Here is a 13,262-nt window from a genome sequence, read left to right on the forward strand (position 1 = left end):
GTGTTGGGCCTTGACAATATTTTAATATCTTGGATGGTGTATAGTGTTCTCTCATTTCCCTTGAGAAATCAAGATTGTCAAGGGGATTCTGCTGTTTTGCCAGTTCATAGCAAGAGATGGGGATCCATAACACCTCACAGGAAACCAATGAAGATTGGTGTTGAACAGAAATATAACGTGGCCACAGCCTCAAAGCAAAAGGCATCTATTTTCAGTGATGAAATATAATATAATTATAAATTGTCTGTTATTTTATTTTCCAAGTATTTTACTTTCCAAGTATTCAATAAAATTTGCATTTGGCAAAAGTCCTTCGATCCGGATTTCAACCAGCGACCTAAGGATGCCTGTTTTACCACTACGGTCCTCAGCTCTACCAACGGAGCTATCGAAGGCTTGGCAAATCAGTCTCTAGCAAGCTCAATATGAGCTTCCACTTCAACCGTCGACTTGTAAACATCTCTTGCAATTCGTGCAAAATACTACAAATTTGGCTTGTGACGTTCCCGAATTGAGTAAAAGCACATCAGTTCCCAATTAAAAAATGACCCCCTCCGCAGTCTCCCGCATGTTACTGACCACCATACTAAGGGGGAAAAGTTGAAAGGCGGCGCCTCACAGGCCATCTCCTCAGAGTATTCAGCCGTGTTGGGCCTTGACAATATTTTAATATCTTGGATGGTGTATACTGTTCTCTCATTTCCCTTGAGAAATCAAGATTGTCAAGGGGATTCTGCTGTTTTGCCAGTTCATAGCAAGAGATGGGGATCCAAAACACCTCACAGGAAACCAATGAAGATTGGTGTTGAACAGAAATATAACGTGGCCACAGCCTCAAAGCAAAAGGCATCTATTTTCAGTGATGAAATATAATATAATTATAAATTGTCTGTTATTTTATTTTCCAAGTATTTTACTTTCCAAGTATTCAATAAAATTTGCATTTGGCAAAAGTCCTTCAATCCGGATTTCAACCAGCGACCTAAGGATGCCTGTTTTACCACTACAGTCCTCCGCTCTACCAACTGAGCTATCGAAGGCTTGGCAAATCAGTCTCTAGCAAGCTCAATACGAGCTTCCACTTCAACCGTCGATATACGAGCTTCCACTTCAACCGTCGACTTGTAAACATCTCTTGCAATTCGTGCAAAATACTACAAATTTGGCTTGTGAGGTTCCCGAATTGAGTAAAAGCACATCAGTTCCCAATTAAAGAAATGACCCCCTCCGCAGTCTCCCGCATGTCACTGACCACCATACTAAGGGGGAAAAGTTGAAAGGCGGCGCCTCACAGGCCATCTCCTCAGAGTATTCAGCCGTGTTGGGCCTTGACAATATTTTAATATCTTGGATGGTGTATACTGTTCTCTCATTTCCCTTGAGAAATCAAGATTGTCAAGGGGATTCTGCTGTTTTGCCAGTTCATAGCAAGAGATGGGGATCCGAATCACCTCACAGGAAACCAATGAAGATTGGTGTTGGACAGAAACATAACGTGGCCACAGCCTCAAAGCAAAAGGCATCTATTTTCAGTGATGAAATATAATATAATTATAAATTGTCTGTTATTTTACTATCCAAGTATTTTACTTTCCAAGTATTCAATAAAATTTGCATTTGGCAAAAGTCCTTCGAGCAGGATTTGAACCAGCGACCTAAGGATGCCTGTTTTACCACTACAGTGCTCCGCTCTACCAACTGAGCAATCGAAGGCTTGGCAAATCATTCTCTAGCAAACTCAATACGAGCTTCCACTTCAACCGTCGACTTGTAAACATCTCTTGCAATTCGTGCAAAATACTACAAATTTGGCTTGTGGGGTTCCCGAATTGAGTAAAAGCACATCAGTTCCCAATTAAAAAAATGACCCCCTCCGCAGTCTCCCGCATGTTACTGACCACCATACTAAGGAGGAAAAGTTGAAAGGCGGCGCCTCACAGGCCATCTCCTCAGAGTATTCAGCCGTGTTGGGCCTTGACAATATTTTAATATCTTGGATGGTGTATAGTGTTCTCTCATTTCCCTTGAGAAATCAAGATTGTCAAGGGGATTCTGCTGTTTTGCCAGTTCATAGCAAGAGATTGGGATCCAAAACACCTCACAGGAAATCAATGAAGATTGGTGTTGGACAGAAACATAACGTGGCCACAGCCTCAAAGCAAAAGGCATCTATTTTCAGTGATGACATATAATATAATTATAAATTGTCTGTTATTTTATTTTCCAAGTATTTTACTTTCCAAGTATTCAATAAAATTTGCATTTGGCAAAAGTCCTTCGAGCCGGATTTGAACCAGCAACCTAAGGATGCCTGTTTTACCATTACTGTCCTCCGCTCTACCAACTGAGCTATCAAAGGCTTGGCAAATCAACTCTAGCAAACTCAATACGAGCTTCCACTTCAACCGTCGACTTGTAAACATCTCTTGCAATTCGTGCAAAATACTACAAATTTGGCTTGTGAGGTTCCCGAATTGAGTAAAAGCACATCATTTCCCAATTAAAAAAATGACCCCCTCCGCAGTCTCCCGCATGTTAATGACCACCATACTAAGGGGGAAAAGTTGAAAGGCAGCGCCTCACAGGCCCTCTCCTCAGAGTATTCAGCCGTGTTGGGCCTTGACAATATTTTAATATCTTGGATGGTGTATAGTGTTCTCTCATTTCCCTTGAGAAATCAAGATTGTCAAGGGGATTCTGCTGTTTTGCCAGTTCATAGCAAGAGATGGGGATCCAAAACACCTCACATGAAACCAATGAAGATTCGTGTTGGACAGAAACATAACGTGGCCACAGCCTCAAAGCAAAAGGCATCTATTTTCAGTGATGAAATATAATATAATTATAAATTGTCTGTTATTTTACTTTCCAAGTATTTTACTTTCCAAGTATTCAATAAAATTTGCATTTGGCAAAAGGCCTTCGAGCCGGATTTGAACCAGCGACCTAAGGATGCCTGTTGTACCACTACAGTGCTCCGCTCTACCAACTGAGCTATCAAAGGCTTGGCAAATCATTCTCTAGCAAACTCAATACGAGCTTCTACTTCAACCGTCGACTTGTAAACATCTCTTGCAATTCGTGCAAAATACTACAAATTTGGCTTGTGAGGTTCCCGAATTGAGTAAAAGCACATCAGTTCCCAATTAAAAAAATGACCCCCTCCGCAGTCTCCCGCATGTTACTGACCACCATACTAAGGGGGAAAAGTTGAAAGGCGGCGCCTCACAGGCCATCTCCTCAGAGTATTCAGCCGTGTTGGGCCTTGACAATATTTTAATATCTTGGATGGTGTATAGTGTTCTCTCATTTCCCTTGAGAAATCAAGATTGTCAAGGGGATTCTGCTGTTTTGCCAGTTCATAGCAAGAGATGGGGATCCAAAACACCTCACATGAAACCAATGAAGATTCGTGTTGGACAGAAACATAACGTGGCCACAGCCTCAAAGCAAAAGGCATCTATTTTCAGTGATGAAATATAATATAATTATAAATTGTCTGTTATTTTACTTTCCAAGTATTTTACTTTCCAAGTATTCAATAAAATTTGCATTTGGCAAAAGGCCTTCGAGCCGGATTTGAACCAGCGACCTAAGGATGCCTGTTGTACCACTACAGTCCTCCGCTCTACCAACTGAGCTATCAAAGGCTTGGCAAATCATTCTCTAGCAAACTCAATACGAGCTTCTACTTCAACCGTCGACTTGTAAACATCTCTTGCAATTCGTGCAAAATACTACAAATTTGGCTTGTGAGGTTCCCGAATTGAGTAAAAGCACATCAGTTCCCAATTAAAAAAATGACCCCCTCCGCAGTCTCCCGCATGTTACTGACCACCATACTAAGGGGGAAAAGTTGAAAGGCGGCGCCTCACAGGCCATCTCCTCAGAGTATTCAGCCGTGTTGGGCCTTGACAATATTTTAATATCTTGGATGGTGTATAGTGTTCTCTCATTTCCCTTGAGAAATCAAGATTGTCAAGGGGATTCTGCTGTTTTGCCAGTTCATAGCAAGAGATGGGGATCCAAAACACCTGACAGGAAACCAATGAAGATTCGTGTTGGACAGAAAAATAACGTGGCCACAGCCTCAAAGCAAAAGGCATCTATTTTCAGTAATGAAATATAATATAATTATAAATTGTCTGTTATTTTACTTTCCAAGTATTTTACTTTCCAAGTATTCAATAAAATGTGCATTTGGCAAAAGTCCTTCGAGCCGGATTTGAACCAGTGACCTAATGATGCCTGTTTTACCACTACAGTCCTCCGCTCTACCAACTGAGCTATCGAAGGCTTGGCAAATCAGTCTCTAGCAAACTCAATACGAGCTTCCACTTCAACCGTCGACTTGTAAACATCTCTTGCAATTCGTGCAAAATACTACAAATTTGGCTTGTGAGGTTCCCGAATTGAGTAAAAGCACATCAGTTCCCAATTTAAAAAATGACCCCCTCCGCAGTCTCCCGCATGTTACTGACCACCATACTAAGGAGGAAAAGTTGAAAGGCGGCGCCTCACAGGCCATCTCCTCAGAGTATTCAGCCGTGTTGGGCCTTGACAATATTTTAATATCTTGGATGGTGTATAGTGTTCTCTCATTTCCCTTGAGAAATCAAGATTGTCAAGGGGATTCTGCTGTTTTGCCAGTTCATAGCAAGAGATGGGGATCCAAAACACCTCACAGGAAACCAATGAAGATTGGTGTTGGACAGAAACATAACGTGGCGACAGCCTCAAAGCAAAAGGCATCTATTTTCAATGATGAAATATAATATAATTATAAATTGTCTGTTATTTTATTTTCCAAGCATTTTACTTTCCAAGTATTCAATAAAATTTGCATTTGGCAAAAGTCCTTCAATCTGCATTTGAACCAGCGACCTAAGGATGCCTGTTTTACCACTACAGTCCTCTGCTCTACCAACTGAGCTATCGAAGGCTTGGCAAACCAGGCTCTAGCAAGCTCAATACGAGCTTCCACTTCAACCGTCGACATTCAAACATCTCTTGCAATTCGTGCAAAATACTACAAATTTGGCTTGTGAGGTTCCCGAATTGAGTAAAAGCACATCAGTTCACAATTAAAAAAATGACCCCCTCCGCAGTCTCCCGCATGTTACTGACCACCATACTAAGGGGGAAAAGTTGAAAGGCGGCGCCTCACAGGCCATCTCCTCAGAGTATTCAGCCGTGTTGGGCCTTGACAATATTTTAATATCTTGGATGGTGTATAGTGTTCTCTCATTTCCCTTGAGAAATCAAGATTGTCAAGGGGATTCTGCTGTTTTGCCAGTTCATAGCAAGAGATGGGGATCCAAAACACCTGACAGGAAACCAATGAAGATTCGTGTTGGACAGAAAAATAACGTGGCCACAGCCTCAAAGCAAAAGGCATCTATTTTCAGTAATGAAATATAATATAATTATAAATTGTATGTTATTTTACTTTCCAAGTATTTTACTTTCCAAGTATTCAATAAAATGTGCATTTGGCAAAAGTCCTTTGGCCGGATTTGAACCAGCGACCTAAGGATGCCTGTTTTACCATTACAGTCCTCCGCTCTACCAACTGAGCTATCGAAGGCTTGGCAAATCAACTCTAGCAAACTCAATACGAGCTTCCACTTCAACCATCGACTTGTAAACATCTCTTGCAATTCGTGCAACATACTACAAATTTGGCTTGTGAGGTTCCCGAATTGAGTAAAAGCACATCAGTTCCCAATTAAAAAAATGACCCCCTCCGCAGTCTCCCGCATGTTACTGACCACCATACTAAGGGGGAAAAGTTGAAAGGCGGCACCTCACAGGCCATCTCCTCAGAGTATTCAGCCGCGTTGGGCCTTGACAATATTTTAATATCTTGGATGGTGTATAGTGTTCTCCCATTTCCCTTGAGAAATCAAGATTGTCAAGGGGATTCTGCTGTTTTGTCAGTTCATAGCAAGAGATGGGGATCCAAAACACCTCACAGGAAACCAACGAAGATTCGTGTTGGACAGAAAAATAACATGGTCACAGCCTCAAAGCAAAAGGCATCTATTTTCAGTGATGAAATATAATATAATTATAAATTGTCTGTTATTTTACTTTCCAAGTATTTTACTTTCCAAGTATTCAATAAAATGTGCATTTGGCAAAAGTCCTTCGAGCCGGATTTGAACCAGTGACCTAATGATGCCTGTTTTACCACTACAGTCCTCCGCTCTACCAACTGAGCTATCGAAGGCTTGGCAAATTAGTCTCTAGCAAACTCAATACGAGCTTCCACTTCAACCGTCGACTTGTAAACATCTCTTGCAATTCGTGCAAAATACTACAAATTTGGCTTGTGCGGTTCCCGAATTGAGTAAAAGCACATCAGTTCCCAATTTAAAAAATGACCCCCTCCGCAGTCTCCCGCATGTTACTGACCACCATACTAAGGGGGAAAAGTTGAAAGGCGGCGCCTCACAGGCCATCTCCTCAGAGTATTCAGCCGTGTTGGGCCTTGACAATATTTTAATATCTTGGATGATGTATAGTGTTCTCCCATTTCCCTTGAGAAATCAAGATTGTCAAGGGGATTCTGCTGTTTTGTCAGTTCATAGCAAGAGATGGGGATCCAAAACAACTCACAGGAAACCAACGAAGATTGGTGTCGGACAGAAAAATAACGTGGCCACAGCCTCAAATCAAAAGGCATCTATTTTCAGTGATGAAATATAATATAATTATAAATTGTCTGTTATTTTACTTTCCAAGTATTTTACTTTCCAAGTATTCAATAAAATGTGCACTTGGCAAAAGTCCTTCGAGCCGGATTTGAACCAGCGACCTAAGGATGCCTGTTTTCCCACTACAGTCCTCCGCTCTACCAACTGAGCTATCGAAGGCTTGGCAAATCATTCTCTAGCAAACTTGGCTTGTGAGGTTCCCAAATTGAGTAAAAGCACATCAGTTCCCAATTAAAAAAATGACCCCCTCCGCAGTCTCCCGCATGTTACTGACCACCATACTAAGGGGGAAAAGTTGAAAGGCGACACCTCACAGGCCATCTCCTCAGAGTATTCAGCCGTGTTGGGCCTTGACAATATTTTAATATCTTGGATGGTGTATAGTGTTCTCTCATTTCCCTTGAGAAATCAAGATTGTCAAGGGGATTCTGCTGTTTTGCCAGTTCATAGCAAGAGATGGGGATCCAAAACACCTCACAGGAAACCAATGAAGATTCGTGTTGGACAGAAAAATAACGTGGCCACAGCCTCAAAGCAAAAGGCATCTATTTTCAGTGATGAAATATAATATAATTATAAATTGTCTGTTATTTTACTTTCCAAGTATTTTACTTTCCAAGTATTCAATAAAATGTGCATTTGGCAAAAATTCCTTCGAGCCGGATTTGAACCAGCGACCTAAGGATGCCTGTTTTACCACTACAGTCCTCCGCTCTACCAACTGAGCTATCGAAGGCTAGGCAAATCAGTCTCTAGCAAGCTCAATACGAACTTCCACTTCAACCGTCGACATTCAAACATCTCTTGCAATTCTTGCAAAATACTACAAATTTGGCTTGTGAGGTTCCGAATTGAGTAAAAGCACATCAGTTCACAATTAAAAAAATGACCCCCTCCGCAGTCTCCCGCATGTTACTGACCACCATACTAAGGAGGAAAAGTTGAAAGGCGGCGCCTCGCAGGCCATCTCCTCAGAGTATTCATCAGTGTTCGGCCATGACAATATTTTAATATCTTGGATGGTGTATAGTGTTCTCTCATTTTCCTTGAGAAATCAAGATTGTCAAGGGGATTCTGCTGTTTTGCCAGTTCATAGCAAGAAATGGGGATCCAAAACACCTCACAGGAAACCAAAGAAGATTCGTGTTGGACAGAAAAATAACGTGGCCACAGCCTCAAAGCAAAAGGCATCTATTTTCAGTGATGAAATATAATATAATTATAAATTGTCTGTTATTTTACTTTCCAAGTATTTTACTTTCCAAGTATTCAATAAAATGTGCATTTGGCAAAAGTCCTTTGAGCCGGATTTGAACCAGCGACGAGCTATCGAAGGCTTGGCAAATCATTCTCTAGCAAACTCAATACGAGCTTCCACTTCAACCGTCGACTTGTAAACATCTCTTGCAATTACTGCAAAATACTACAAATTTGGCTTGTGAGGTTCCCGAATTGAGTAAAAGCACATCAGTTCTCAATTACAAAAATGACCCCCTCCGCAGTCTCCCGCATGTTACTGACCACCATACTAAGGGGGAAAAGTTGAAAGGCGCGCCTCACAGGCCATCTCCTCAGAGTATTCAGCCGTGTTGGGCCTTGACAATATTTTACTATCTTGGATGGTGTATAGTGTTCTCCCATTTCCCTTGAGAAATCAAGATTGTCAAGGGGATTCTGCTGTTTTGTCAGTTCATAGCAAGAGATGGGGATCCAAAACACCTCACAGGAAACCAACGAAGATTGGTTTCGGACAGAAAAATAACGTGGCCACAGCCTCAAAGCAAAAGGCATCTATTTTCAATGATGAAATATAATATAATTATAAATTGTCTGTTATTTTACTTTCCAAGTATTTTACTTTCCAAGTATTCAATAAAATGTGCATTTGGCAAAAGTCCTTCGAGCCGGATTTGAACCAGCGACCTAAGGATGCCTGTTTTATCACTACAGTCCTCTGCTCTACCAACTGAGCTATCGAAGGCTTGGCAAATCATTCTCTAGCAAACTCAATACGAGCTTTCACTTCAACCGTCGACTTGTAAACATCTCTTGCAATTCGTGCAAAATACTACAAATTTGGCTTGTGAGGTTCCCGAATTGAGTAAAAGCACATCAGTTCCCAATTAAAAAAATGACCCCCTCCGCAGTCTCCCGCATGTTACTGACCACCATACTAAGGAGGAAAAGTTGAAAGGCGGCGCCTCACAGGCCATCTCCTCAGAGTATTCAGCCGTGTTGGGCCTTGACAATATTTTAATATCTTGGATGGTGTATAGTGTTCTCTCATTTCCCTTGAGAAATCAAGATTGTCAAGGGGATTCTGCTGTTTTGCCAGTTCATAGCAAGAGATGGGGATCCAAAACACCTCACAGGAAACCAATGAAGATTGGTGTTGGACAGAAACATAACGTGGCGACAGCCTCAAAGCAAAAGGCATCTATTTTCAATGATGAAATATAATATAATTATAAATTGTCTGTTATTTTATTTTCCAAGCATTTTACTTTCCAAGTATTCAATAAAATTTGCATTTGGCAAAAGTCCTTCAATCTGCATTTGAACCAGCGACCTAAGGATGCCTGTTTTACCACTACAGTCCTCTGCTCTACCAACTGAGCTATTGAAGGCTTGGCAAACCAGGCTCTAGCAAGCTCAATACGAGCTTCCACTTCAACCGTCGACATTCAAACATCTCTTGCAATTCGTGCAAAATACTACAAATTTGGCTTGTGAGGTTCCCGAATTGAGTAAAAGCACATCAGTTCACAATTAAAAAAATGACCCCCTCCGCAGTCTCCCGCATGTTACTGACCACCATACTAAGGGGGAAAAGTTGAAAGGCGGCGCCTCACAGGCCATCTCCTCAGAGTATTCAGCCGTGTTGGGCCTTGACAATATTTTAATATCTTGGATGGTGTATAGTGTTCTCTCATTTCCCTTGAGAAATCAAGATTGTTAAGGGGATTCTGCTGTTTTGCCAGTTCATAGCAAGAGATGGGGATCCAAAACACCTGACAGGAAACCAATGAAGATTCGTGTTGGACAGAAAAATAACGTGGCCACAGCCTCAAAGCAAAAGGCATCTATTTTCAGTAATGAAATATAATATAATTATAAATTGTCTGTTATTTTACTTTCCAAGTATTTTACTTTCCAAGTATTCAATAAAATGTGCATTTGGCAAAAGTCCTTCGAGCCGGATTTGAACCAGTGACCTAATGATGCCTGTTTTACCACTACAGTCCTCCGCTCTACCAACTGAGCTATCGAAGGCTTGGCAAATCAGTCTCTAGCAAACTCAATACGAGCTTCCACTTCAACCGTCGACTTGTAAACATCTCTTGCAATTCGTGCAAAATACTACAAATTTGGCTTGTGAGGTTCCCGAATTGAGTAAAAGCACATCAGTTCCCAATTAAAAAAATGACCCCCTCCGCAGTCTCCCGCATGTTACTGACCACCATACTAAGGGGGAAAAGTTGAAAGGCGGCACCTCACAGGCCATCTCCTCAGAGTATTCAGCTGCGTTGGGCCTTGACAATATTTTAATATCTTGGATGGTGTATAGTGTTCTCCCATTTCCCTTGAGAAATCAAGATTGTCAATGGGATTCTGCTGTTTTGTCAGTTCATAGCAAGAGATGGGGATCCAAAACACCTCACAGGAAACCAACGAAGATTCGTGTTGGACAGAAAAATAACATGGTCACAGCCTCAAAGCAAAAGGCATCTATTTTCAGTGATGAAATATAATATAATTATAAATTGTCTGTTATTTTATTTTCCAAGTATTTTACTTTCCAAGTATTCAATAAAATTTGCATTTGGCAAAAGTCCTTCGATCCGGATTTCAACCAGCGACCTAAGGATGCCTGTTTTACCACTACAGTCCTCCGCTCTACCAACTGAGCTATCGAAGGCTTGGCAAATCAGTCTCTAGCAAGCTCAATACGAGCTTCCACTTCAACCGTCGACATGCAAACATCTATTGCAATTCGTGCAAAATACTACAAATTTGGCTTGTTAGGTTCCCGAATTGAGTAAAAGCACATCAGTTCCCAATTAAAAAAAATGACCCCCTCCGCAGTCTCCCGCATGTTACTGACCACCATACTAAGGAGGAAAAGTTGAAAGGCGGCGCCTCACAGGCCATCTCCTCAGAGTATTCATCAGTGTTCGGCCTTGACAATATTTTAATATCTTGGATGGTGTATAGTGTTCTCCCATTTCCCTTGAGAAATCAAGATTGTCAAGGGGATTCTGCTGTTTGCCAGTTCATAGCAAGAGATGGGGATCCAAAACACCTCACAGGAAAACAATGAAGATTGGTGTTGGACAGAAACATAACGTGGCCACAGCCTCAAAGCAAAAGGCATCTATTTTCAGTGATGAAATATAATATAATTATAAATTGTCTGTTATTTTATTTTCCAAGTATTTTACTTTCCAAGTATTCAATAAAATTTGCATTTGGCAAAAGTCCTTCGAGCCGGATTTGAACCAGCAACCTAAGGATGCCTGTTTTACCACTACAGTCCTCCGCTCTACCAACTGAGCTATCGAAGGCTTGGCAAATCAACTCTAGCAAACTCAATACGAGCTTCCACTTAAACCGTCGACTTGTAAACATCTCTTGCAATTCGTGCAAAATACTACAAATTTGGCTTGTGAGGTTCCCGAATTGAGTAAAAGCACATCAGTTCCCAATTAAAAAAATGACCCCCTCCGCAGTCTCCCGCATGTTACTGACCACCATACTAAGGGGGAAAAGTTGAAAGGCGGCGCCTCACAGGCCATCTCCTCAGAGTATTCAGCCGTGTTGGGCCTTGACAATATTTTAATATCTTGGATGGTGTATACTGTTCTCTCATTTCCCTTGAGAAATCAAGATTGTCAAGGGGATTCTGCTGTTTTGCCAGTTCATAGCAAGAGATGGGGATCCAAAACACCTGACAGGAAACCAATGAAGATTTGTGTTGATCAGAAAAATAACGTGGCCACAGCCTCAAAGCAAAAGGCATCTATTTTCAGTAATGAAATATAATATAATTATAAATTGTCTGTTATTTTACTTTCCAAGTATTTTACTTTCCAAGTATTCAATAAAATGTGCATTTGGCAAAAGTCCTTTGGCCGGATTTGAACCAGCGACCTAAGGATGCCTGTTTTACCATTACAGTCCTCCGCTCTACCAACTGAGCTATCAAAGGCTTGGCAAATCAACTCTAGCAAACTCAATACGAGCTTCCACTTCAACCGTCGACTTGTAAACATCTCTTGCAATTCGTGCAAAATACTACAAATTTGGCTTGTGAGGTTCCCGAATTGAGTCAAAGCACATCAGTTCCCAATTAAAAAAATGACCCCCTCCGCAGTCTCCCGCATGTTACTGACCACCATACTAAGGGGGAAAAGTTGAAAGGCGGCACCTCACAGGCCATCTCCTCAGAGTATTCAGCCGCGTTGGGCCTTGACAATATTTTAATATCTTGGATGGTGTATAGTGTTCTCCCATTTCCCTTGAGAAATCAAGATTGTCAAGGGGATTCTGCTGTTTTGTCAGTTCATAGCAAGAGATGGGGATCCAAAACACCTCACAGGAAACCAACGAAGATTTGTGTTGGACAGAAAAATAACATGGTCACAACCTCAAAGCAAAAGGCATCTATTTTCAGTGATGAAATATAATATAATTATAAATTGTCTGTTATTTTACTTTCCAAGTATTTTACTTTCCAAGTATTCAATAAAATGTGCATTTGGCAAAAGTCCTTCGAGCCGGATTTGAACCAGTGACCTAATGATGCCTGTTTTACAACTACAGTCCTCCGCTCTACCAACTGAGCTATCGAAGGCTTGGCAAATCAGTCTCTAGCAAACTCAATACGAGCTTCCACTTCAACCGTCGACTTGTAAACATCTCTTGCAATTCGTGCAAAATACTACAAATTTGGCTTGTGAGGTTCCCGAATTGAGTAAAAGCACATCAGTTCCCAATTTAAAAAATGACCCCCTCCGCAGTCTCCCGCATGTTACTGACCACCATACTAAGGGGGAAAAGTTGAAAGGCGGCGCCTCACAGGCCATCTCCTCAGAGTATTCAGCCGTGTTGGGCCTTGACAATATTTTAATATCTTGGATGATGTATAGTGTTCTCCCATTTCCCTTGAGAAATCAAGATTGTCAAGGGGATTCTGCTGTTTTGTCAGTTCATAGCAAGAGATGGGGATCCAAAACACCTCACAGGAAACCAACGAAGATTGGTGTCGGACAGAAAAATAACGTGGCCACAGCCTCAAATCAAAAGGCATCTATTTTCAGTGATGAAATATAATATAATTATAAATTGTCTGTTATTTTACTTTCCAAGTATTTTACTTTCCAAGTATTCAATAAAATGTGCACTTGGCAAAAGTCCTGCAAGCCGGATTTGAACCAGCGACCTAAGGATGCCTGTTTTACCACTACAATCCTCCGCTCTACCAACTGAGCTATCGAAGGCTTGGCAAATCATTCTCTAGCAAACTTGGCTTGTGAGGTTCCC

The 13,262-nt window shown here is 41.3% G+C and overlaps 4 non-coding genes across 4 annotated transcripts; all 4 read right to left on the reverse strand.

The window, feature by feature from the left end:
- Positions 1-6,792: 6,792 nt before the first annotated feature.
- On the reverse strand, positions 6,793-6,878 carry TRNAY-GUA (transfer RNA tyrosine (anticodon GUA)). Its single transcript is given in 2 exon segments — positions 6,793-6,828; positions 6,842-6,878. It is a non-coding gene; the product is annotated as a tRNA-Tyr (tRNA).
- Positions 6,879-7,369: 491 nt separating this feature from the next.
- Positions 7,370-7,455, reverse strand: TRNAY-GUA (transfer RNA tyrosine (anticodon GUA)). The gene is given in 2 exon segments: positions 7,370-7,405; positions 7,419-7,455. It is a non-coding gene; the product is annotated as a tRNA-Tyr (tRNA).
- Positions 7,456-8,614: 1,159 nt separating this feature from the next.
- On the reverse strand, positions 8,615-8,700 carry TRNAY-GUA (transfer RNA tyrosine (anticodon GUA)). The gene is given in 2 exon segments: positions 8,615-8,650; positions 8,664-8,700. It is a non-coding gene; the product is annotated as a tRNA-Tyr (tRNA).
- A 2,498-nt stretch (positions 8,701-11,198) lies between these two features.
- TRNAY-GUA (transfer RNA tyrosine (anticodon GUA)) lies at positions 11,199-11,284 on the reverse strand. The gene is given in 2 exon segments: positions 11,199-11,234; positions 11,248-11,284. It is a non-coding gene; the product is annotated as a tRNA-Tyr (tRNA).
- Between the last annotated feature and the right edge of the window lie 1,978 nt (positions 11,285-13,262).

This window comes from Ambystoma mexicanum, chromosome 1p, assembly GCF_040938575.1.
Source record: "Ambystoma mexicanum isolate Mex_15411 chromosome 1p, UKY_AmexF1_1, whole genome shotgun sequence".
Lineage (NCBI taxonomy): Eukaryota > Metazoa > Chordata > Amphibia > Caudata > Ambystomatidae > Ambystoma > Ambystoma mexicanum.